Source organism: Oryctolagus cuniculus, chromosome 14 (assembly GCF_051225735.1).
Source record: "Oryctolagus cuniculus isolate XC-2025 breed Fujian yellow rabbit chromosome 14, ASM5122573v1, whole genome shotgun sequence".
Classification (NCBI taxonomy): Eukaryota; Metazoa; Chordata; class Mammalia; order Lagomorpha; family Leporidae; genus Oryctolagus; species Oryctolagus cuniculus.
Window position 1 is genome coordinate 94,939,587 of NC_142880.1, and position 27,584 is coordinate 94,967,170.

Consider the following 27,584-nt stretch of genomic DNA (forward strand, 5'->3'; position numbering starts at 1 on the left):
TTGAAAACACTCTCATCTCCATCTTACTCTAACCAGTTTGCTCCAAATCTCATTCCTGTTGAGAAGGCAGAGTAGAATGCTATTTTTGATTGTTGGCTGTGTATGCTAATATTTGAATTCAGAAATCAGCAACAAGGACACCAAACTGCCTCTGTAACCCCTCATGCTATTCCAAGCCCAGTCCCGCCCCCCCCCCCCCCACCAAGGTCTCTGGGAATGCCACTCCCCAAATGACCAGAGGGGCCTGTATAATGACACCACTTAAAATGCAATAGATGCTCTCCAGGACTCCCACACCAATGTGAAAGAGCCTAGTGCTTCTCCATTTAGACTTTTGGTTGGAGTATGATTTGTGCTTTTTAATTAGGAAGCTATTCTAATACCATTTTAAATGCAAAGTCATCCACTAAGGAAGCTAGGTTATAGTGTGATCCCAGTTGTTGGCTGCTTAGGAGAAAACAGAGAGGGGCTCGGTGCCATTTGGGGGCAGCGCGGTCTCTTTACAAGTTCCTTCTCATCCCCAGTTTCTACCGTGATTCTGGCAGTGAGGGTTTTCCAAAGGATCGCCCTTCTGACTGAGGAGACTCACATGTTCAGTGTCTGACAGGATGATGCACACGGAAATTTTGAGTTTTTTCTTTTTCTCTGGTGCAGTTTTATAAGTTAGCATGAAAGGGACGTCTTGGTTGTTCTGCAGTGCAATCTTTATTAAATAAAAATTCTGAATGGGAAAGATGACTAGCTTTACAGAGGTAAAATATCAAATTATGTAAATTTTAAGAATTTTCATTTTTCTGTAATTTGATAGATTTGTGGAACAGAAAAGGGTGTCTTATTATTATCATTGATTTGAAAATAGATAATTGACTGCATATTTTTAAATAATATTTAAACTAATTTTGTAAAGGAAGGACTTGTTTATATTTGAAATATATACAAAGAAAAATCAGTAGATTAAATTTTGGGGTACATATTATGGCATAGATTTTGTCAGATTTTCAAATGATGTCATTGTATGTATTTTTTTAATATGAGCAGTTTCTTTAATGAAACATTATATTGAAAACACCAACATTAATTAGGCTGCTTTTGACTTTACAAAGTTTTTCTGTAGATGTGTGTTTTAACAGTTAAATTATAACTTTCAATTAGGAATTCTATCTATAAAATATTATTAAATGATGCAATCAAGTAATTTTTATGTTACTATTATAGATAAATCCTGTAAGTCTTTAAACAAATAATCACTATTGAAATTAAGCATTTTCATTAGCAGGCAACTATATTCCAAGTGAATGTCCTAATTAATTTGTTAGCTATGCTGAAATTACAGCTTACGTTTCAAGTACAAAACATGTAGGGAAAGTTCTTTAAATAAGTAACACCGACTGTGCCTCTCTATCAAATTACCTTTAGAGTTCTCATATTGTTGATAAAATTATATGTTTAAATTTAGTAATAATCCACCTGAGCCAAAGTTTTTAGTTAAGTGGATGATAATGTTTTTATAAGGTAATCATTTGAATATTTTTTGCTTCACAAACATCACAATCAAGTATATACAATTTATGAAAAATAGGAAATATTCACTGTTTTCTTGTAAATTGAAGGTTTCTCGGGATTCTGAAAATGTCTGTGTGCTATGATGTGAAGAGGCAAATTTTCCAGGATTCTGTGGTGTGCCGGTCACTCCCACTAGAGCATGGGGTCCCCTGAGATTGACTGTGGGCTCTGAAGGAAGTGTGAACTCAGGGCATCTGTCCCAGGGCTGCAGCCCTGAGCCTGGCAAGCCCCTAGACATGGAAATCCTCCAGGTCTGCACGGCCTCAGGACAGGAAATGATTCTGGGGGGTTTTCAGAACAAACGCTTTTTCTGGCCACTTGGCTTTAATGTAACTTTAGCCAAACAGATTTTCATTACAAGAATCAATAAAGAAAAAGACAATTTGGAGGCATTTTAGCTATTTTTAAAGTAACATCAGAAACTAACACCTTTTTCATTATAAATAGAATTCAGATTCACTTCTGTTTATACAGCCCTACTGCCTCACCAAACGTGCACCTGGGACACGTTTAGAAAAATGTAAAACATGGGGACGTGATGCACTTTTGAACCACTTCTATCTTACATTTTTTCTCTTGAAATGAGGTTGGGAGTTAGGGTGACTGAGTAGTGTAGTTGTCATTTAATTCTGCTTCTGTGGCAGGGGTTGGAGGGTGAACATTGTGCTCATTGACAGTTCAAGATAAGAAGCAGTATAAAAGGATGAGTAGGGCATCCACTACGGCTACCACCACCATCACAGCTACCACCACCACCACCACTGCCACCACCACCACCACCACCATCACCACCATCATCATCACATCACAGCTACCACCATCACCACCTCCACCACTACTACCACCATCACAGCTACCACCACCACCACCACCACCATCACTACCACCACCACCACCATCACCACCTCCACCACCACCACCACCATCACAGCTACCACCATCACTACCACCACCACCACCACAGCTACCACCATCACTACCACCACCACCACCACCTCCACCACCACCACCACCATCACAGCTACCACCATCACCACCTCCACCACCACCACTACCACCACTACAGCTACCACCATCACTACCACCACCACCACCACCACCATCACCACCACCTCCACCACCACCACCACCACCTCCACCACCACCATCACAGCTACCACCACCACAGCTACCACCATCACTACCACCACCACCACCACAGCTACCACCATCACTACCACCACCATCACCACCTCCACCACCACCACTACCACCATCACAGCTACCACCATCACCACCTCCACCACCACCACTACCACCACCACAGCTACCACCATCACTACCACCACCACCACCACCACCACTACCACCACCTCCACCACCATCATCATCACCATCTCCGTCACCACCACCACCACTACCACCATCATCATCATCATCACCACTGCCACCACAGCACAGCAGGAAGGGACAAAGGAAGGAAAACAGGAAAGAAGAGGAGTTCTTATATTAAGCAAACCAAGGCTAAGCATTTAATTATCTCAAGGCTTATTTATTTATTTTTTAACAGAAGACATTAAGATCTACCCAGGTAACTTAAAAAAGAATGAATTGATTAAATTCTCAGGATAGCCCTTTGCAGTGTGATGAAGCTGACATAGATTGATCAACTGTCCCAGAGTTGCAAGCCCATCCCTGTAGGGAGCTAGAGTAGGAATTCACACCTCCCGGCGCTGGTAGCCAAATCTTAACCCCTGAGACCTGAACTGACCTGGGCCTGTGGTAGGGATGTGAACTGACTGGCCTTGCGGTGATGTATCCAGCGCTGTCATGTGTAACAGCAATGTCAGACTCTTTTTACTGTGTGTGCATATGTGTGAGTATTAAGCCTAGAATTTCCATGTAGTCTTCCGTGTACTGGACATTCCATAGATACCAGGAGAATAAATACATTCCTGAGATGTGTGTAAAAAGAAGAGATGTCAACACGTGCTTAAAGTGTTCCTGGAGCGCGACTTTGGTCCTTTTTTTCTCGTCTCGTGTCGTCTCCCTGTTACAGCTGTTCTCTGTGCACTGTTGTGCATCCTGTTAGAGGGCAAGGTCCTCCACTTGTTCTCTGTGCACTGTTGTGCATCCCGTTAGAGGGCAAGGTCCTCCACTTGTTCTCTGTGCACTGTTGTGCATCCCGTTAGAGGGCAAGGTCCTCCACTTCGGGGCTGCAGCGTGGGCGGCTTTATGCTCCACACTTCGTGGATGGCGCACAGCAAGCGTGATTGCAGTCCTGGGATTGTCCTGTGCACATCTGGGAAGTGTGTTTTTGCAGGCTTAGCATTAGTAAGTGTTCTGCCTGATATGCCATGATCGGTTAAATTCTCACGCAGACGGTCTCTCCCCAAGTGCTGCACACGATGGACAGGGAGCAACCAGGCCCAGCCAGAAGTCCTCTGAAGTCTCCCAGGCCAGACGTGCCTTGGAGAGAATGGGCAGTTGTGCCGTGGAGGGGAGCATATTTCAGGAGGAAGTGAACAACTTCAAAGGGCAATTGAAGCCTTCAGATGCAGAGGAGAAATCAGAAACAAACGCAGATGGCAAAACTCCTTCATAGCAGTTTCAGAATCGTGAATTAGCCTCCCCGAACGGCTGTGCCCGGAGCAGTTGTAAGATTTCTTGCTTTCACTCCACATCTCTGTTAAATATATAAGTGCACAGATTAACGTCTTTAATGCTCACCTTCACCACGGCCCTTCTTAAGGACATAAACACAGGGAGAAAGCGTGTTGTCCTGTGATGTCAAAGGCTGCTATTAACTAGATAAAACCGGTTCCAGACCTTATTAGTCCAGTCTTGTCTCGTGGCAAGCCTCATACCTCAGCAGGAGAAAATCTGAACTCTTCTCACCTCTCTTTGATTTCCAAGTCAAGAGGGGTTTATGGGTAAGCCCTCTGGCATGACGCTGAAGTGTAGGGGCCTCCGTCTGTACTGAGAGTTAAAGCAAGACAGGTCTTTAGATTGATTGGACTGCAGGAATGTGTGTGTGTGTGTGTGTGTGCGTGTGTGTGAGAGAGAGAGAGAGAGAGAGAGAGAGAGACATCACGAAGCTCTGCCTGATGTTCCTGTGTGGGGAGAGCTCAGCATCCATCGCCCAGTAACCCCCGCCAAGTCCGTGCCCTTCATTATCTAAATGATGCCAGCAAACTCAGGAGCACAAAGAAGAGAAGGAAAAATGGTGAAGGAGCTGAAAGGATTGATTTATGAGAAAGAATGAAAAGAACCGTAGATAATAGTGAGCTGCATTTGGTCTGTCTTAGGTAAGCCTTCGGGGAATGCTAAATGGGGACACTGGCAGAAGAATGCAGGGAAAAAAATAGGTGGAAAACTACAACAGGGCTGACTCTTCCTCACCGTGAAAACTTAGAAAGAAGTGAAAAGAAATGCATTTTAAAAAGCACCATGTGGCTAGCTGCCGTGGGAAGCTTCTTGTTTGATTTTGAGATTCTGAAATCACAGTCATCACTGGAGGACCCGGGGGAAGACCCATTACAGAACATTATTTTTAAGTGAAAATGAATGAACACTATATATTTGCACTGTAAAGAGCCAATTGGAAACTACATAAGTGATTTATGTAAATCCTAAGTTGGAGCCTCAGCCCATTAGACCTGTGAGGGAAGCCGCAGCAGAGAATTGGCCGGGATCAGAGTCAGAGCTGCGTCTTGCAGGAGGCAATCAGTATCATTTTCCCCTTCTATGCACTTGGCTCCACACTTTATTACAGAGGATAACTATTTGACAGTCTCACCCCTGGGAATCAAGTAAATATCAATTGGGGCTTGATACTTGCTGACACCTGGAAACAAAGAAAAGCCCTGTTTACTCACTGACGTGCAGTGCTGCAGGAGCACATGTGTTTCTGTAAAACAGAGTGCTCAGTGCTTTGCGGTGATTTTTTGCAATTTCCCTCTGAAGTGATCCCCTTTCTGGTTCTCAGACCCCTCCCTGCAAGCTGAGTCCGCTGAACACTTCTCGTGGTGACTGGACACAAGCAGGTCCTGCCTTGAGAGGGAAGTGCCTGTGTGTGTGAGAGTGGCCACAGTGTGTGTGTGTCTGCAGGGCAGGGTCTCTTAAAAGCCTAGAGATGAAAGAGAGGGTTAAAGAGGTTGTAGCCCAACCCAGAGGCAGCTCCTAACGCAGCTTGATAGAGTTTTGGGGAGTTCGTGTTATTTTTGACTCGCTTATTAAAATCAAAACAGATCACATGATGGGAAGTACGGAGGTATGAGCAAGAAGAAAGGGCATCCTGCTCTCATGGCAAGCAGAAAAACCATCACAAAAATTCACTCCTAACAATACTATCCAGTAATCATTAAACTTTTGATGTGAATAACTATGAATTTAGGGCCCCTAATTTTTAGCAAATGTCCCATTTATGGAATAAGCATCTGTCTCTTCAGGTAACCTCTTCCTGAGCACCCATTCCTACCAGAAGGGAAGACGGCATTCTTATGTTGCAGTGTTCCTCCGAAACCAGCGTTGCAGGAGTCTTTTCTCTGCCCAGGAAACGCAGGCGTGCTGGCCGGGGCAGGCTTCTCCGAGCTGGGAACACGCTTCCTCCGTCTGTGTTGGAAATGGATCTCAGGCAGATTTCCCGGCAGCTGATTGATGTGGCCACTTGTGGCTTCCTTTTTCCCTACTTAACATTGGGAGAGCCATCACAGATCCTGCCCTGACCTCACACTTCCTGCCCATGCGCTCAGCCCGATTTCTCCCCAGCTCAGGGAAGCCCAAAGTCCGTGTTCCTGGCCTGTGTGATGTCAGAATGTTCCCCTCTTCTTGCTCCCTGCTGGATCCTGCCTGGGTCTGCCTGCCTGCCCCTCGTTACCCATCCGCTCTGTCTAGTGTGCTGCCCGGACCCTGGATGGGTAAATCATCTTGACTGAGGATAAGCCAGCCCTTGGTGAGACAGAGCAGCGGAGGCACTCTGAATGTCCTCTCTCTGTTCTCAGTGGCTGGGAACATCAGTCTCGTCTTCTGCACCAACCCTGGGGACGCTTAGGGGCTGAACGGAGCCCTTAAAAAGAAAATACCGAAGTTGATCTGTTGTCAGAAGGATCTGACTGTTGATAGCAAGCATCATTCTAAGTAAGCATCTGGTAAGAGAGGGAGAGCGTCGCTGTGTAAGTAACCTGAGGGCGCGGAAGCAGAGTTCGTTCCTAAGGAAAGGTGGGCGAAAGAGCGCTCAGTGAGCAGAAGACCGGGAAGCTGACACGCGCCCACCCAGGCTGACCTCATCTCTCAGACGAGTGTGTCACACAGTGTCTCTTACAGCCACGCAGCCTCATCCCAAGACAGCAGGAGCCAAACTCTCCAAGCGCTGCCTCCATCTTGTCGAGGAGGACAATGCCAGCCGCCCCAGCTTTTCCCATTGCTCAGCGTGGGAATGGTACAGGTGCCACCTGCAGAGCCGAGCTGCGGCTCCATCTGCACAGGGGAGCAGAGGCGGCCGCCCGGCCTCAAACACGAGTGTCTGTGGGTGTGCACCATGGTGGCTCCTAACGTGGGGGTTGCAACTGGACTGGGCAGGGGCCCTCTAACAGTTCCCCCAACAGAGCAGTTCAGCAGCCCTGCAGGCTGGGATGCAGGCAGAGATGAGATACCCGGAAGCCGCCCTGAACAAAGGCGCCCAGCTCTGAAGAAGGCGCGTGGAGCGGCCTCCCTGCCTGCTGCCTCCGCCAGCAGCAGCCGCAGCCGCAGCAGCCGCAGCAGCAGCAGGTGGCAGCATTGCCCAGGCTGCAGCCCGGCTGCTGGCAGACGCGCCTGCCCTGCAGGAAGTTTTGCGTGTGGAGGGTACTTCGACCTTTGTGAATGTACTGTCACCTCCTCCAGGGCTCCATTGTTTGCCTGTGACTGAACCCAGTAATTAGAGTCACCAGCACTTGGAAGTGACTTGTCTGAATTACTTGTTCCTCTCACTGTCTTCCCTGCTTGACGCAGCCTGAATTCTTTCTCCTGGGATTTGCCAGACTGAGGTCTTGAGACCACCTCCCCCACAGCTTAAAAAAAAAGGTAATTAGCATACCTGTGAAGACAGCCCATTATGTGTCCATTTAGAAATGCATTCATTTGTTCATTAAATTTTAAAAAGAATGAAAACAAAATACCCAGGAGCCAGAAAATAACAACAAAAATCAGCCAGGTGGAATGGAGGGTGGGGAGGACCAGGGGGAAGTGTGGCTGAGAAACTGTCACACCCTGGACCCCTGACCGCGGTGTTGGAGGGAGCCCCCCTCCCCACTCCTGCTTGTCTGCTGTAAGTGTTTGTGATAAAAGGCCTCGCGGCTTCTGCTCTTTCTGACCCTGGTCATGTGCAACCCGCAGAGGGCCGCACAGGAGTCACATCATGACGGGCTGAAGCAAAACAAGCTCCCCAGATCGCAGGGGGCAAAGTCACAGACAACAGTGTCCTCCTCCTTCCAGTGCACAGGGGCTGGAGGAAGCCGGTAGATGAGATCCGCGGCCGGAGCCCTGGCTGCCCTGGCTGGCGCGCACCTGCAGGCGGCAGGCGGCGCACTGGCTTCACCTTTGGCTGTGACCCAATTAGGCTTTGCTGTCTCACGGCTCTTGTGTCATAAAGCGCGACAGCCTCTCATGCATTGTTTTCGCTCCCTGTGTTAAAGCGCATGCAGGCCACTCCCGGTCCTGATTAAACCTTTGCCTGTCTGCACAGCTCAGCCACGCACACACACGCCCACCCCTCCTTGGCCTCTCCATCGAGTAAATTAGCAGTGATTGCTTATATGTGCCTAGTGGTAGTTCACAAGGAGAACACTTTCCATTAGGGGTACATCCAGCTGCCACCATGCAGGCCGCAGACTGACACCGGCACGTCGCAGGCACAAGTTCTGCTTAAGATGATGCCAGAGCGAAGCTCCCGGATTCATTAAATCGGGCAGAGTTTCTCATTAAAAGTGTAGATTGACAGTCAGAACTAACTGTCATTTGTGGCTTCCTTGCGCCCCCCACCCCCCGCCCCAAGATTTTTTTTTTTTGCACAGGTGATATTATATTTAGAACAACATGGTGAGATTGTGGCTGCTCCGTAGCTGGTCCACGCCTGTTTTGTCTGCAAACAGCAGAGTGCAGTTTTGTCCTCAGCTTCCTGTGAGAAGGGCTGTAGGCATCCTGGCGGTGAGTCGTGGACACTTTTGGTGAAAGCTGAAATAATAGATAAATGGACCTGTGCTACCCAGACTATATTTAGACATTAATTATAAAGCAACGCACAACGAGGGCTTTCCATTTTCTTAACACTTAATTCATGCATGGATTTCACTTTAACTATATCCAATAAATCCTTTATGGAAAATTCCTCTTACTATGACTGTGGATGAAGGGGCAAAAAATTAACATCTCTTCGTGCTTGGAAAAGTGCCTTGATGAAGGGAAAGGACACACTCATTACAAAAATACCGTTTTCCCTCAAAGATCCGAGGCCCCTGGGTGACACTGCTTTGCATCTTAACATAAAATATGTAATGCAGAACCTTCTGGTGCTAACAGATAGCGCCAGGGTCCTCTGCCCTGGGCCGCTTGCGAAGATGCCAGATCGTCATGCCCAGGGGTCCCCAGGAAAAGCTTTTCTCCCTCTTCCGGACTCCTGACGGTGGGGAGCAGATCTGGGGAGGGCACCAGGGTGGCAAATGTCATCGGAGGCGGAGATGCTTTCCTGAACTAAAAACAAAAGGAACCAGGAACCCCTGCCTGTGCACTTGCATTTACATACTGGGAGGTGTGTGTGAATGATGAGAGGAGTTGTTGGAAATGCTCTTCAGAGAAGTAAAGGCCGACCTCCAGAGAACACCCAGGGGCACGGTCACTCGCTAGGGAGGAGCTTCCACGAATGCACGTCCTGCTAGGTTCTCCGTCTACTCCCTCACTTCCTGAAATGTGTCTTCCACTTAAAACAAATGCACGACACACACACACACACACACACACACACACAGGAGCCAGGGCACCACAGGGACACTCCTCTCCGTGCACTGCTTTCTTCCCTTCATGCATCTGCTTCTGGAAGGAGGATTTCAATTGACAATAAACTGATTTTTAGCTCAGAGTCGCTTTCCTTCATTCTGTCAGGAGCTTGGATTTCTCTCTCAAGGTAGATTCTCAGAGACCCCCTGAGCTACTATGAATTTAAAAGCCCTTTCTCTGGAATGCTTTTCCTCTCTTTCGCAGGGAGAATTTATTTCAGAAGGTTGCTTTGTGCCCTTTGTGGATATATATAGATGGAGCGAGAGTGGTTGTGGAGCCTGCCTCTCTGTCTTTGCTCCCCGGGGGCAGGTCCAGCTTTTCTTGTGCCTTTTGTGTATCACTGACTATCCTTGTCAAGTGCTTTAAAAAATAAATGATTAGGAATTTTTGAGAAGATACTCACCTTTGTCCTTGGATCTTAAAGTCTCACTTGAACATTCTTTCTGAGCACAGCGCAGGCCACAGAAACATGTGCAACCTTAAATCAACAGGATCTGCAGTATCTTGACATTCACAATTCTGCAAGTCAGGCCAAGATCAAAAACAATATCCTCCTTTAATGATGCAGACGTTCTTGAATTTGTATTGTATGAAAGAACCGAGAATTTCTGAAAGTATGTTAGACAAGTGAACTTGGCAAAAAAAAATAATTATTTTGAAGGATGTGACTAAATCCCTGAAAAATCTTTCAGCCTGATTCAAAAGGATATGAAAAAATAAATTTGTCCACAGGACTTCTCATGGCTTTGTGCCCATGGTGTTTTTTTTGGGGGGTGGACTATAATTCCCGTGCAAAAACCAAGAAGTCAGTTGCGCAGGTTTTCTGCAGAGCTTCTTTCAGCATTGCAGTTTATTTATGTGGCTCAATAACATATGAAATCAATGTGCTCATCTATGAGCATCATAATGCTGACACTTTTAATTAGTGTGAAAAATAGATTGTCTGCCAAGTAGCATTGAGGAAACCAGGTAGTCCTCTAAAAAATAAATACTTCAATCTCAAAAATTTAAAACAGCTAGTTCTTTCACAGCGTATTCTCTGGCTGTAAACAATTAAACCAGAAATACATGTCCAGTATGTTTGTGATGTCCTCACATTTGGAAAATAAACAATGCAGTTCTAAATAACCTGTGTGTCAAAGAGGTAACCTCATAGAAAATTGGAATAGCTTTTAAAATGAATTGTCATCAGAATACATCATATAAAAGTGTGTGAGACATAGATAAAGCACTGCTTTGAGGGAAATTTATAGCATTAAAGAACTAAGTTAAAAACAAGAAAGGTCACAAATCAATAGCTAAAGCTTTCACAGTGAGAAAGTAAAGAGGAAAAGAAAAATGTACCTAAGTTACGCACCAAAAGGGCATAACGTGAATCTTCAGAGGTCACGGTGTTGTGAAAAAACAGCTTCACGTGCTTGGGCTACCCAAGTGAACTTAGCTTTTAATTCCACTTTTCCTCAACTTTTTGAAGTCAGTTCTTATATATAACACCAGAAGTCAAGCGAATTAAAAACAAGAAAAGAAGCAAAAAAAAAAAAAAATCAATGGAATTTTTTTTTTTTTTGTATCAATGAAGTTGATTATCTTTTAGTCAGCGTGACGGGGGAAAAAAGAGAGATATAAATTGCTAATATTGGGATTAAGAGAAGTGAAATCACTAAAAATGCAGATCTTTAAAGGATAATCAGGGAATATTATTAGAAATATGTAAAAATAGGTATCATTTAAGAAGAAATAAATATGCTGACAAGTATAATTATATCAAAGAAATGAAAATTTTTGTTAAAGTATTTCTACAAATAAAACTCTGGAGCCAGGTGTTTTTACTGGCAGATTCCTCAAACCTTTGATGAAGAAATGATACCAGTTCTCTGTAACCTTTCCAGAAAATGCAAGAAGATTTCCTAACTTTTATGAGTCCAGTATTATAATACAAAAACCAGACAAAGACACTACAAGGAAAGAAAAATATAGACTAATAACCTTCACAAGTATACCCACAAAAATATTTAACCAAACATAAGCAAATAAAATCAAGTAATATATAAAAAGGAAAATAAGGCAAGAGATTCACAGCTGGTTCAGCATTTATAAGTTAATCATCGTAGTTCCCTACAGCGATGTGTTCATGTAGAAAAGCCACGGAATCAGCTCCAGAGGTGCAGAAAAAACTTGACAGAAATCCAACAGCTTTCCTGATAAAAATCAGCTAAGTGGGTGGAAGAAAACCAAGGCAGCCTGAGGAGGGCCATCCAGAAAGAATGCACAGCCAACCCGCGCCTCCTGGCGAGGGCTCTTCCTCTCAGGCGGGACTCCAGCGAGTCCGTTCTCTGCTCCTACTCAGTGTCTCTGGGTTTTCCCTAGCTGTTGCAATGAATAACCACAGCGTCTTCCAACCACCAGCACTTCGTGTTCTCACGGGCTGTGCACCCGGGGCCGTTCCCACAGCCCTGGTAGACTGCCCGTGGCCCTGGTTCATGTCTCCCCTCTCCTGTATTCCCAGCCACCGGACAGCGAGCCATGCCCACCTCACGCATTGCGAGTCTTCCCCTCTTTCTTCTCTCACCTATGTCATCTTACCTGAGAGGACTCTCTTGTGTGATTAGGTCACTGTCTCTTTATCCTCAGACCCATGCTTTTTCCAGATTTGCAATGGCCTTTTCACTACTGAAATGTCAGATTTACAACTTCTGGGGATTAGGACGTGGGCCTCTTTTTTGGGGAGGGGATATTATTCTGCCTCTGCACTATCACCGTGGAAGAACTCTCCAGTATAGTAAACAGGAAAAGAAAAAGAAGATAATAGAAGATTGGGAGGAATCAGTAGAATTGTGTCCATTCAGAGACTGGTTGATTATCTATGTGAAAAAGCCCCAAAACACCTACAAAAAACACTTCCAGATAGAACATTTGAGTTCAGCAGTGGTGCTGTATAGAAAGGTAGTAGGTACCAGTCAATTGTATTTTCATGTGCTATGAATACCTAAGTAGATACTGAATTTTTCATAGGACAATTTGTGGTAAGAACAAAAGCTTGAAATACTTGGGAATAGGTTTAAGGAAATCTGTTCAAGATTTGTAGTCAGAACTGTTAAAAAGAACAATAAAAAGATTAGGTGAAAAATGTATATAGGGTTCATGAATTACAAGTCTGAATTTTATTCAGATGTCAATTTCTCTAAATTGATTTATAGATTCAAAATAATCTTCAGCGAAATCCCTGCAGTCATTTTTGTTGAAATCAACCACCAGTTGTAAAATTTATATGGATATCCAATATAAATATAAAAGGAGTCTCCAAAACTATGAGACAAAGAAAGGAACAGGAGAATATTTTTCCTTGGGGTGGGAAGGGATGTTACAGACTATAAAATCCGAAATGTTTCACTAAATGTGCCATAGAGAGATAGCTTCCTGTTGATGTGTCCATTTGAGGATTTGTTTTCCTGAAAGAAGAGGTGAAATTATATTTTTAGCGGCCAAATTTTGATGACAGGAAAAATTCCACCAAAAGTTGAGATCTATACTAGCAAAATTATTGTTAGGCTTGTAAATACCAAGGTATTTTTTTCACCCGTAAACTCCATAGTTATCAGATGACTGACTTCAGACAGTCAAGAAATGACTCTGAAAACCGAACCCTCAAAATTAGCTGTCAATCTGGCATGTTTGGGGCTGAGCCACCGGTGACTCACCAGGATGACTGAACCTGGGGGAGATGCCTTCAGCAGCCAAGATGACTGAATCTCTCAGATGCTTTCAGGATGCACAAATAAAGCCACCCACAGAGTTTGCCAAGACAGAAGAAATAGTATGACTTAGGACAAGGATGCCTTTCCAGGTGGAATGTGAAGGCAAGTGTAATTATTTAACAAAGTAGTTGTAATGCTAAAATACAACATTAATGACCAGATGACTGAAATACAATGTTACTGACTGAGCCAGTGGAAGTTAGGGAAGACAAAGTAAGCATGCTAACGCTATCACTGCTCATTATGAGGGGTGAGTGATACTGCCTAATTAAGGATGAAAGGTACTATATAATGTTGTAATTGTAAAGGAAATCACTGGAACAGAAACAGCCAAACCACAGGCTTTTTAAAATATAAAATAAAATTCACAAAATGTATCATCAAGGAAGCTAAATACAAATGAATGTCTTTGTAAGTTTTATTTTAAGTGAATTAAGCTAATACAGAATGACAGATACTAATACAGAATGACAAATACTATATGCTCTCACTCATGTAGAAGCTAAAAAAGTTGATCACAAAGAAAAGAGGAGAACAGTGATGACCAGAAGCCATGAAGGGTAGGTGGAAGGTGATGGAGAGAGATTGGACAATGGGTACCAACATATTCAGATAGGAGGAAAAAGTTCTGGTGTTTTATAGCACAGTAGGTTGACTGTGGCCTACAACAACCTGTTTTATATATTATGAAGAACTAGAAGAGCAGCTCAGAGCTTCCAGATACAAAGAAATGAGGAAATGAAAATGGCACTCACCCTGATTGATCATCACATACGTGTGCACGTATTGGATTATCACTGGACTTCATAAATTTGTATGATTTTTATGTGTCAATTAAAAATTGGAAAACTTGGGCTGGCGCCATGGCTCACTTGGCTAATCCTCCGTCTGCAGCGCCAGCATCCCATATGGGTGCCAGGTTCTGTCCCAGTTGCTCCTATTCCAGTCCAGCTCTCTGCTGTGGCCCAGGAAGGCAGTGGAGGATGGCCCAAGTGCTTGGGCCCTGCACCCGCGTTGGGGACCAGGAGGAAGCACCTGGCTCCTGGCTTCGGATCGGCGTAGCTCCAGCTGTTTGGGGGGTGAACCAACAAAAGGAAGACCTCTCTCTCACTGTCTAACTCTGCCTGTTAAATAAAAAAAAATCTTAAAAAAAATGGAAAACTTTATGAACATAAAACATACTTTAAATGATGTCACAAAAGAGCAAACATTTTTGCATTTTAATAAACATTGTGAAATTCAGTCACAAAGTGTAGCCACAATGTATGCCATTTAGTGGCACATACTTAGCACATTGTGATTGTGTAAAGATTGACAAACCAAACAATAGGCAAAACTATGCTAAGAAAACTGCAAGAAGGCAGAGAACATAGTCATGATTTCAGACAGAGTAAGCCAGAATAAATGAAGCCATTAAGTGAGACAAAAGTAAAGGGTAATTTTAATATAAAAAGGAACTGCTGACAAATAAGGTGTAGCAGTTATGACACAGATAGGCAGTAGTACAAGGCTATACCAAGAAACTACTGGAAGTGCAAGATGAAATTGAGGAAAAATGCATGGTGGTCATTTTATTCAATTCTTCCTCATTCATGATGATCAGTTTTAAGTAAGAATGTATAAAAGTCCTAGTAATTCAGTTAAAGTGAGAAAAGAATATCTGTCTTATTTAGAACAAATGCTAGATTTGGAAAATAGAAATGATATCTTCTTTATATGTGATTGTGGAGTATTCACTAAAAACATTAATACACAGTGCACAAATAAAATACCAGCATTTTCAATGCTTCCTGTTTTCCACGAGTGAGTTTTATCTTAGCTTTGAGCATAGGTAGACACACTTAATCATAATCAACTGTTGGTGTTTCCAAGTGCCTGTCAACATCCATAGAGATGACCATAAACTTTTTCTTTAGACCTTTTTTTTTTTTTTTTTTTTTTTTTGACAGGCAGAGTGGACAGTGAGAAAGAGACAGAGAGAAAGGTCTTCCTTTTGCCATTGGTTCACCCTCCAGTGGCCACTGCGGCCAGCGTGCTGCGGCTGGCGCACCGCGCTGATCCGAAGCCAGGAGCCAGGTGCTTCTCCTGGTCTCCCATGGGGTGCAGGGCCCAAGCACTTGGGCCATCCTCCACTGCACTCCCGGGCCACAGCAGAGAGCTGGCCTGGAAGAGGGGCAACCAGGACAGAATCCGGCCCCCCGAGTGGGACTAGAACCCGGTGTGCCAGCGCCACAAGGCGGAGGATTAGCCTATTGAGCCACGGTGCCAGCCAAGACCTCTTAATATTACAAATTAGATAAATAGATTTTTCTAAAAATCAACTATGATTGCATCTGGAATCAGTTCTATTTGATTATTAAGTGATCGTATTTTTATTTAAAGTATTATTTGATTATATTTGCTCATTTTTAATTAGTATTTTGCACTAAAACTTACAAATAAGATTGCTGATATATTCGTGCATGAAATCATTGAACTGTCATTATTCTCACTATAATCAACATTATTTACCAATAGCCAATAATATTACATAAGAAAAAAACAGAGATGTGAAATTTGGAAAAGATATTTCTATCCTTGTGTGATATAGTTTTATGAACAAAAAGTAAAAGAATCAGGTGAAATACCATTGCAAACAGTATCACAATTTAGGGGTGTACACTGTAGAAAATTAATTAACATGCTTAATGGCTCCCATGGATGAAAATTTCCCATTTAAAATGAATAATTCCAGACTAAAGTAACTAGTGCTACATTTAATAGAAAACAGAAAATATTGTTGAATAAGACAAAATAATTGAATTTATGAAAAGACATACCAAGTTATCAAATAAGAATATTCAAAATTAAACCTATGTGAAATTCTTGTTATTTATAAATTTCACATAATGCCAATAAAATTACGCCAGCATATATTTTGAGAATAAGAACAGCGGATCCCAAATCTAACATGAAAGATAACACTCAGAAATATTTTGAGAGAAATACAATGGAAGCTGAATGGCCCCACCAGGTCTTAGAAGAGGAAATTTCATTATTAAAGACTTACGATATAAGCATATCTAGAGAGACCACAGGAATGACCCCGAATTGTGGCGGGACTTTGGAGTATAATGAGAATGGCAATGAAAATAAGTCGGTAAATTGGGATTTCTCAATGAGTGGTGTTGGGGCAGCCAGGTACTCAGGGAAGTGTTGATATTGGACGCATTCTTCATACCACACCCCACAAAAAATTCCAGTGATTCAAAGATTTAATTATACAAGCTCAGCCATCAAAGGAACAGAATACATGGCCACATTTCTTTATAACCTTAGATAAAGGAACGCCTAAGTGACCAAACCTGAGGAGTCATCAAAGAGAAAGTGTCTACATTTGATGATGAAAGCCAAAATCTTCTACATAAACCAACAAAGAAGAAAGAAAAGCATAATGGATAAAATCAAGTGATAATTTTTAAACCAGACAGACCATTTGGAATAAATATCAAAGGCCAAATTCTCTCAACTCTAATATATGATATAATCTACTATAACAGTATATTTTCTTCAGTTCCTAAAACTGAAGAAAAATACTAGGACTCAACAAAAAAGCAAAATGCAGGAAGAGATTTTGCAGGAAAGAAAACACATAATAAAGTCTACTGACTTTCACTTTCACTGTGGAAAACTCAAGGATGCACTGAGATGTCTCTCTGCTCAGCGTTTGCAAGCACTGGAGAATTTGATTGCATGCCCTTTGGTGGAAGTGGCGCTGAAGAAAGCAGTCCTATTTACATGGCTGTTACAGTCTGTATTGGGCAGTTTTGCATTATCTATCAAAATTACAGAAGCCTATAGATTGTGATCTTGCAATTCCATGGCCTTGAAGCTTTTATTTATTTTTGTTTTATTTTAAGCAATACATAATAATTAATTTGAGATACAGTATGAAATCTTAATACAAACCTGTGTGATGATTAATTCAAGATAATTAGCACATCTGGTCCCTGAAACTTCTTTCTTTGTGATGAAACATTCTAAATTCTCTGTTCTAGCTATTTTGAAATATACAATACACTGTGTTTACAAAATATAGTCGCCCTACTGTGCAATAGAATGACAAAACTTACTTCTGGTATCCAACTGTAACTTTGTCACCTTGACAGGCCTCTCCCAATCCCCTGCACACTCCTCAGCTTCTGGAAGCCACTACTTTACTCTCTACTTTTATGGGTTTCTTTTTCGTTAACATTCCACACACAAGTGAGATCCTGTGGTATTTGTCTCTCTGTGTCTGATGGATTTCACGTGACATCGTGTCCTCAGGATTCACCCACGTTGTCACAATGACAGGACTTCATCTCTTTTTAATGGCTGAGTAGTGTACATACACCATATTATTTGTTCATCTGTGGATGGGCACTTAGGTCACTTCCATGTCTTGGCTTCTGTGAACAATGTTGCAGTAGTCATAAGATATCTCTTCAATACAGTACTTTCATTTCCCTTGGGTACATATCCAGGTGAGGTGGTAGCTCTGGTTTTAGTCTTGTTTTCCATAATGACTGTGCTGACCTGCTCTCTCGCACAGTGTGTAAGTGCTGTCTTGTCTCCATGTCCTCATTATGTTTGTTCTGGGATGGTGCTCTGGCTTAGCAGGGTAAGCCTCTGCCTGTGGTGCCAGCATTCCAGATGGGCTCCTGTTTGAGTCCTGGCTGCTCCACTTCCAATCCAACTCCCTGCTAATGCACCTGGAAAAAGCAGCAGAAGATGGCCCAAGTGCTTCAGCCCCTGCACCCACATGGGAGACCAGGAAGAAACTCTGGGCTCCTGACTTTGGCTTGGCCCGGCCCCAGCCATTGTGGCCATTTGGGCAATGAATCAGCAGATGGAAGTGTTCTCTCTCTCTCTCTCTCTCTCTCTCTCTCTCTCTCTCTGTCTCACCTTCTCTCTCTGTAAATCTGCCTGTCAAATAAATAAAAAATAAATCTTAAAAAATTGTTCTTTTTATTTTTAAAATATTTACTTATTTTATTCAAAAATCAGTGTTACAGAGAGAGAAGGAAAGAGAAAAAGAGATCTTCCATATATTGGTCTACCCCCCAGATGGCCACAACAGCCAGGACTGGGCCAGCTCGAAGCCAGGAGATAGGAGATTTATCTGCATCTCCCACATGGGTGCAGGGGATCAAGCACTTGGGCTGTCTTCTGGTGTTTTTCTCAGGGCATTAGCAGGGAGTTTGATCAGAAGTGGAGCAGTTGGGACAGGACCTGCTGTCCACATGGGATATGAACTCACAGGTGGTGACTTTACCCACTGTGCCACAACGCTGGCCCCTGTTTTTGTTTTGTTTTGTTTTGTTTTTTACTATTCCTAACAGGTCTGGAGTAATATCTTGAAATTGTGATTTGCCTTTCTTTGAGGATCAGTGATGTTGATTTACTTTTCCTTTGGCCTGTTGGCCAGGTTTGTGTTCATGGCTTCCTTTGTAGTGTTTGTTTAGGGCTTCTGTCCATTTTTTCACTTGAATTATTTGGTTTTGTTGCTATTAAGTTCCTTTTCAATTATGAATATTACCACTTTGTCAGGTGTTTAGTTTAGAAATATTTTTTCAGATTTTAGTTTTATGTAATTTTGTTTGTTGCCTATGGTTTCTGGGGTCTTAACTAGAAAATTTTTGCCCAATCTAATTGCATAAAGTAATTGCCATAAATTTTCCCCTAGTAATTTCATAATTTTAGGTCTTAAATTTAAGTCTTTAATCTATTTTGAGTTGGTTTTAGGAACTTGTGAGAAATAGATGTCCAGTTCCCTTCTTTTGTATGCAGAGATACAATTTTCCCAGCACCATTTTTTTTAAAAATATTGATTTATTTATTTGAAAGGTAGAGTGACAGAGAGCTGAGAGACAGAGAAAGATATCGGCCATCTTCTGGCTCACCCCACAAATGCCTCCAACAGCTGAGGCTAGACCAGGCCAAAGCCAGGAGCAAGGAACATCATCTAGGTCACCCATATGGTACTTGGGCCATGGTCTTCTGCCTGCCAGGAGCATGAACAGGGAGCTGGACTAGAAGTGTGGAGCAGCCAGGACTTGGTCAGGCACTCTGATGTGAGATTCGCGTCTCAAGTGTCAGTCCTTTACCCGCTGTGCTGCAGTGCCCGCCCCAGCACCACAGACTGAAGAGTCCCTCACCCAGTGTGTTCCTAGCAGCTCTGTTGAAGACTGGTTGACTGTAAGTGTGTGTATTTATTTCTGTTTTGTACAGTTGGTCTATGTGACTGTTTTTATGCTAATACTGTGCTGTTTGGATTACATAGTTTTATAGTATATACATATTTTTAAAGATTTATTTATTTATTTATTTGAAAGGCAGAGTTACAGAGAGGCAAAGGCAGAGAGAGAGAAAGAGAGAGGTCTTCCATCCTCTGGTTCACTCCCCAACTGACCGCAATGGCCAGAGCTGGGCTGATTCGAAGCCAGGAGCTTCTTCTGGGTCTCCTATGTGTGTGCAGGGACCCAAGTACTCAGGCCATCTTCCACTGCTTTCCCAGGGCATATGCAGAGAGCTGGATCAGAAGAGGAGCTGCCAGGACACTAACCAGTGCCCATATGGGATACTGGCAGCGCAGGTGGAGGCTTAACCTACTATGCTACAGCACCAGCCACCCAAAGCAGATTCTTTGCCATCGCAGACAAAAGCTGCGTGGAAACAGAGCAAACCATCCTAAGATCATTTGGAATGTCAAGGAATACTGCATAGTCAAAAAACAAAACAAAACAAAACAAAAAAAACAAAAAACTGAAAAAGAACAAATACCAAATATAAAGAACTCATGTAACTCCGCAACAACTGCAAAAGCAAATGTCCTGATGTAAAAAGGGGCAGAAGATTTGATTAGACGTTTCTCCAAAGAAATACGGCATTCCTGCACTCCTGAGGACAGACTCAGCGCAGCTAGTCACTAAAGAGATGCAAATCAAAATGAAGAGATTTCATAGCACACCAGTTAAGATGGTCACTGTCAAAAGCAAGGACTGGCACGAATGTGGGGAAACAAATTCTTGTGCACTGTTTGTCACAAAGTCTCAAATAGTGCATCCTCTAAAAAAATTACAAAGAATAAAGCACGTTATATGCATGTGATGGGATAGTATTCACCCTCAAAAAAGAAGTGAGTTCTGTCACATCTTCCAATGTAGAAGAATCTTGAGGACACTTGAAATAAACCAGGTATAACAGGACAGATTCAGAGTCCTGCATGATTCTAATGCTATGAACTATCTAAAACAATCATTCATGTAAAAATAGAAATCAAAGCAGGGAGGCGTGTGTGTTTGGCATAGCAGTTAAAGTTGCCACTTAGGATATGCACATTCCAGACAAGAGTGGCTGGTTTGAGTCCCAGCTCCTCCACTTCTGATTCTGCCTCCTGCTAATGTGCACCCTGGGAGGCAGCTCCCTGACCCCCATGTGGGAGACATGGATTGAATTCCCGGCTCCTGGCTTTGGCCAGGTCTAGTCTCCTCTGAGCCTTTGGGAGGTGAACCAGTGGATAGAAGATTTCTCTGTCACTGTCTCTCTGTGTATCTCTTCTTTTCAAGTTAAAATGATTACATAAATTAAAATTTTCAAAAGCTAAAATGGCTTTCAGGGCTAAGGGAAGGAGGAAAGAAGAGTACCAGTTTTATGAGGAAAACCATTCTAGAGCTGTAGAAAATCTGTGAGTATATTTAGCACTACTGAATTGTGCACTTAAAATTAGTTAATAAATGAGGATTTATTGTTAAACAAAAACATGAATAATATTGTGCATCGTGTTCTACCATTTAAATATGAATGTGGACATGAAGATCTGTTTGCCCTCGCAAAAATATGCAGAGAGAAATTCTGAAAGGGTTCTCAGGAAGCCAGGCTGCTCTTGACCTGAGAGGGGCCCAGGGGGAGAGAACTGAACGCGGAGAAGCGTGTAGTGAGGAGACTTCTCACTGGCTCCCTGCTCACTTCTGTTCACTTTTAGATCATGAGGATCGAGACTGAAACCTTAGAGTTTCCTCTTCCTCTACGTTTCCCATCGAGATCAGTGGATTCGAGGTGCTAGCTGGGATGAAGCATAGCTTGGAAAGTTGGCCACTGAGAAAAGTGGTTGGTACTGTTAGAGACTTAGACAGGGTCTGTTATAAATGTGACATGGTCCAGAGATGTGCTGCAGGAGGTGGTGGCTCGAGCTGGAGGGAGTGACCAGGGACGTGACGGGGTGCAGGTACAGAGAGCCTGGCCATGGTGTGTGTCCTCTTCTGTCTGTCTGTGAAAGTGGACCTGAGGTGACCGCTGATGAGAAATAGCAGAGGCTCAACGCAGTGAAGGAGAGGCAAGGCCGGAGCCCTGCCAGTGCCCACGGTAAGAGCACAGCATGGCGGTTAGGAAGCTCGCAGTGCAGTGGGGCTGGGGCTTTCCCGAGACGCGAGAAGAGTAGCAAGCAGCCACAGCAATGAGTAGGAAGACTTTGCTCGGGCTGTAACAGGTCTTCTTCTGCACAGTGGGGTTGTTTAAAGGAAGGAATGGGTTAACATGTGTAGAGTGTTGACCAGTGGGCCAGGTCTGTAGAAACTAGATTAGCTAGGGCTGTGCAGAGAAACTAGACCAAAGGATTCTCTCTCTCTCTCTCTCTCTCTCTCTCTCTCTCTCTCTTCCCCTCTCTTCCTCTTTCTCTCTCTGTCTTCCCACCTGCAACCTAGAAACCGTGAAGCAGTCTGTGGGCTGGAGAAGATGGGGTGAGATGTTTGCCACCCGCATTCAGGCAGAGGTGCAAAGGGAGATCTCTCCTGCTTTTCCTTCCATTCAAGCTCCCCGTGAGTTGGACGGCGTCTACTCCCACAGGGCAGGCCATCTACTCTACCACATCTGTGGAATCCAATGCTGATCTCACCAAAAACACCCTCATGACGCCCCTGGAAAACAGTGCTTCATCTGGGCACCTGCTGGCCCAGTCAAGGTGACGTACACCAGTGACCATCACAGTAAACATCCCCTGTAGCACCTGAGAGGAAACACAGCCACAAACAGGATAGACGTTGTCTTCCCGAATTGGCAAATGTCAGTAAGAGCAAGAAAAACAGGTGAAATAGAGACTGGTAGAGCGTGCATAGGATGCCTAGCCCAGGGGAGCTTCGAGCAGTAGGAAGCAGGAGTGACTGGAGGCAGTGGGAGATAAGAATCCAAGGGCTGATGGGCACTGCACTGTGGGGAAGGGAGTTGACAGAAAGCAGGTGGTCCTGCTCCCCAGTGCCTGTGGGCGGTCACAGCAGTGTCACAACAGTCTCTGCAGTGCCACCCCCGCCATTGGTGCCTGCAGTGCCCCGACAGCTGTACTGAGGGTGTGCAGTGTGCCACCTCCAGTCCTGCAGACGGACGACTTTGGTGCACTTCCTGGAAAGCAGAGCGGCACAGGGAATTTCTTTTCCTGCCACCATGAGGTGGTAGAGTTTGTTTGGTTCCCTCTTGTTCGCCCTGTGGGGGCTGGAAGCATCTCCTTTGGGTGAGATGGGAAGCTCTTCCCCTGAGCAAAGGGCCTCTCACTGTGCCTGCCGTGGACAGAAGAAAGAAGAAACAAGGGAACCGTCCCAGACCCCACTAACCCTCCACACCAGGAAAGAGCTTCTGGTGCTTTCTGTAACACAGAGCTCATCTGTCACAAAAGCTGTGTTCAAGACCACGATGGCAGACATTGTGAGACACACACACACTTGCCTTAGCATTTCTTCTTCTTAAAAATGATTTATTTATTTATTTGAAAGGCAAAATTACAGAGAGGTAGAGGCAGACGGAGAAGTCTTTCATCATTGGTTCACTCTCCAAATGGCCGCAATGGCTGGAGCTGAGCCTATCCAAAGCCAGGAGACAGAAGCTTCTTCCGGGTCTTCCATGCAGGTGCAGGGGCCCAAGGACGTGGGCCATCTTCTACTGCTTCCCCAGGCCACAGCAGAGAGCTGGATTGGAAGTGGAGCAGTCTATAGGATGCCAGCCTCGCAGGTGGAGTCTTAACCTGCTAGGCCACCGTGCCGACCCCTTTAACACCTCTGTAGCTGCAGAAATACTGTGTTTTCTCTTCAAGGGAAAACTGGACTGCTCTTTTCTTGACAAGTCAGCCTAACCTTACTCAACAATATACCATGATCATGAAGTGAAATTTTGCTTCTTCTAAAGCACACATGTTAAGCCATAGTAAACCATAAATTTTACTGGAACTTGAGCATTGAATTTGCTTATTGGTACTTGAACATATGCTAGTGTTATGTATCTGCTCCATTTTATTTTTAATGGTGGAGAAGGAAGTATCGGGTCCAAAGATTAATGAAATTAGGAAGTGTGGATGAAATGTTGATTTTTAAAGCACAAAGAATGCCTCAGCAAATGACATCTGCAGTGCCTGGTGGTGGGCAGTGTGAAGGAAACTGGCCTTCCACAATTCCAGAATGCCAGTCTTTGTGGAACCAGAATGGACTGTGTCTCTGTTCAAAAATCATTTTGTTTTAGGAGCCTGAACAAACTGGTTTTACTTAGGGAAATGCCCAGGCAGTATGAGGTGTTAGCAGTTCAGAGCTTATCTACCTATCAGTTCCTGAAAGTACAGTATCAACAGCCCAGTGTTAAAAGCAGTTTCCTCCCTTGCATTAGTTTCCTAAGAACAGTGGCTGATTTTTAAGCGTTCCATAAAGTTCAATGAGTGCTTGCATAACATTCCATAAATTGAATTATCTTTGCATCCGTGGCTAAAGCACAGATTAGCTCGGGGCACAGGGTTGCAGAAGCATGAATCAAGTGCCCAGAGCCACAAGGCACACGGTAAGGCCAGTGGCTGATATTCTCTCTCAGCGGTACCTGTGTGTCAGGAGACAATGCAAAATAGTAACCACAGTTCCCAAAGGGTCGCAGAGATAAAAGTGTTGACGCAGGAGTTGAACATCTAATTCCATCCTTCTCTTCGTGGTGTGCAGTACAGAACTTGCATATCTGCTCAGGGGGTTTTGAGTTTTCCAGGGTGGGTGATCCCTGGCCACCTGTGCACCTGCTGGTGGCGTTACGGTAAGAGATGGGCAGGGCAGCTAGACTGCGCCCTCACCAGCCAGTCTGTAGCCTTTGTGAATATTCACGGGACTGCCCAGGACCACTGCCATTCGCTGGTCTGTGTCCCTGTAGATGACTAAAGAGAGTGTCCCTGTTAGTGAACTGAGGAAAATGGAATTGTTTTCCCTTTCCTTCTCCAAAAATGCCCGGTACTGCCAGTGCTCTGCCTAGTGGCTAAAGTGTTCCCGCTGAGATGATGTGCAAGAGGAAAAGAAAAAAGAAAGAAGCGAACACTGGGCACACAAGGCCTAGTGATGGCCCCAGAAAGCGCAGGGGCCCCGTGGGGGCTTGGTCAGCCAGGGAGTGCCGCAGGAATCTTTCAATTAGCAGGCCACACAGCCTCTGAGTAATCACGAACATTTTAGACACGGGGTGACAAACAGAAATAATTACGTTGCCTAGAACCAAACCATCAGCTAAAAAATTCTTGAGGCTGGCATTAACATTTCACTGATAATACTCTTTTCATAAATCTTGGCATTCCTCCTAAATTATTCATGCAGTGTTCTGGGAGAACATATGACAATTTTTTAAAACTGTATTCTTCCCAGCATCTTGCAATCAGCCCAAATGCCACTCCATGGGTTATTTTTCTGAATCTCGCCATCTGAATGTTGTGAATAAATTTTACTTTATTCAATAAGTTTCACTGTTGTTCCCGAGCATTTCCTTTATGATTTCTACAGCTCCCTTTCTATTGTATTAGCCTCCTATTTTATTTTCCCCTTCGTCTTGATTTCCCTTTATATCTGCCCTGTGCTTCCCTTCGCCGTCCTTGCAATCCATCATTTCAGCTTGGAACAAAGATATTTCCTATTATCTGACCTTCCCTGGATGTACTTAACTTTGTGACACTCGTATTCCTCGGAGTGACCTTTCTGATATAAGTCTTTGGCGCTACACCTTGAAGGTGCCTTCTGACAGGTTTAGCGGGTGCCCTTTTAATTCCTGGACCAGAACCACCTGCCTGCCTATAACACCCGAAGCCTCTGTACCTCTTAGACTGGAGGCAGCATGACAATAACTGCTGTGCGTGCCACTCCTCAGCTGCCTTACACATTTTTCTTTGGGGAATTGTCAGGTGACTTTTTCATAGCTATTTGCCTAAAGAAATCTGAAGTCAATGTAATAGAAACACCTAGACATCGTCAGCCGGCCCCTGCGTGGGGGGAGCGGATTCATGGGCGCCTTGCAGAGCAGCACCTGACCCGTGCTGTTTCAGGGGGGCTCATTCCCAGAGTCCTGCCTGGTGCCCGGGCAGCAGGAAGGAGCCTTCCAGAACACTGCCGAGGCCGTCCTGAGTTGTGACCCGTGTTTGGAGGTTGTGGCTGCCCTGTGCTGCAGCCCTGCCACTGTGTGCTGCCGGAGCTGCTCTGTGCTCCACGTCAGCAGACTTCACTGTGTGCTGTCTGCCGTATCCGAGGGGCATGTTAGGAAGCAGGATCCCGCCACAGGGAAGCCCATGATGAGCACGGTGTGCGCCCAGAGCTGTGGATTAGACCTCTGTTGCTGCTGTAACCGTGTACCACAAAGTAAGCTGTGGGATGCAAGACCTGTATTTCCTTCCGTTCTGTAGCAAGAACTCTGCCCGGGTTTCACAAGGCCAAATTCGAGGTGTGAGGAGAGCCGATTTCCTTCGCTGAGGCTCTGGAAGGCACCTGCTTCTTGACTTTTTTCCCGAAGGCCACCCTCATCCCAGGCTCATGGCTCCTTCTCTGATCTTGGAAACAGCAGTGAGACTTCTCACATCACGTGGTTCCACCTTTCTCTTCCACCTTCAAGGTCCTTGTGGTTACACTGGGCCCACGAGGCTACTGCACAATAATATCGCTGTTTTTCACTCAGCTGGTTAGCAACCTTAGCTACATCTGAGCCCTTTGCTGTGTGAAACAACGTAGTCACAGGATCTGGGAGTTGGGCAAGAGACAGACATCACTGGGGGCTTTATTCTGCCCGATGCACCAAGATACTATCAAAAAAGGAAGGCTGGCAGCTCCGTGTCTGAGACGCAAAGGAGGATTCTACCGAAGGCACAGCAAATAAAGTTGTGGAGAATGGGGAGGGCGCGCCACGGCTCACTAGGCTAATCCTCCGCCTTGCAGCACCGGCACACCGGGTTCTAGTCCCGGTCGGGGCGCCGGATTCTGTCCCGGTTGCCCCTCTTCCAGGCCAGCTCTCTGCTGTGGCCCGTGAGTGCAGTGGAGGATGACCCAGGTGCTTGGGCCCTGCACCCCATGGGAGACCAGGAGAAGCACCTGGCTCCTGCCATCGGATCAGCGCGGTGCGCCGGCCGCAGCGCGCTGGCCGTGGCGGCCATTGGAGGGTGAACCAACTGCAAAGGAAGACCTTTCTCTCTGTCTCTCTCTCTCACCGTCCACTCTGCCTGTCAAAAAAAAAAAAAAAGAAAAAAAAAAGAAAAGAAACTGGGGTGCGGCAGGTTAGGTCACCACTTAGGATGCCCGCATTCCACACTGGAGCTTTGCTGCAACTGGGAAGGCAGTGGATGATGACGCAGGTGTTAGGTCCCTGCCGTTCACATGGGAAATCTGGGTGGAGTTCCAGGCTCCTGACTTCAGCCTGGCCCAGCCCCAGCTGTTGCAGGCATTTGGGGAGTGAACCTGTGGATAGAAAACTCTCTCTCTCTCTCTCTTCCTCTAGCTTTCAAATAATTTTTTTAACAACGCAGAGAAGAGGAAGACATGGACAAACAGTGGACTGTGCATTAGCACAGATCCTGAGCACAAGGGTGGGACCTGGCAGGAGGGCGAGCCATGGGGCAGGAAAGCTGGTGCCCTGCGGCTGAACACATGTGGAGCCCAGGGCAGGACCTGGACTACCCTCAGGGTAATGGAGGACAGTGGTGAGCATCATTCAGTAGGAGTACAGTGAGAGCTGTGTTCCTGAGGTGGTTACTTAGATTCTCATTAACAACAGCCACGGTGGGCTGGGGTCAGGAGGGTGGCAAGGCGCGGAGCCGGTCAGGGCCACCTCTAGTGGGCGGCCCAGGCAAGGTGCAGGCTGCTGTTGAGAGCACAGTCTCAGAGCTTTGTTTCTGCTCACTTATTCACAGTCCCTCATTGACCCACTCGAGTGGGGACGAAGACACAACCTCTGCTGGGAGGAAGGTGGTGTTTCATATCCAGG

General features: G+C 44.8%; 1 long non-coding RNA gene across 1 annotated transcript; it reads left to right on the forward strand.

Moving 5' to 3' along the window:
- The first annotated feature begins 3,134 nt into the window (after nt 1–3,134).
- LOC149122443 (uncharacterized) lies at nt 3,135–8,520 on the forward strand. Its single transcript, XR_016220885.1, has 2 exons — nt 3,135–4,199; nt 5,994–8,520. It is a non-coding gene; the product is annotated as an uncharacterized LOC149122443 (long non-coding RNA).
- Nucleotides 8,521–27,584: the final 19,064 nt, after the last annotated feature.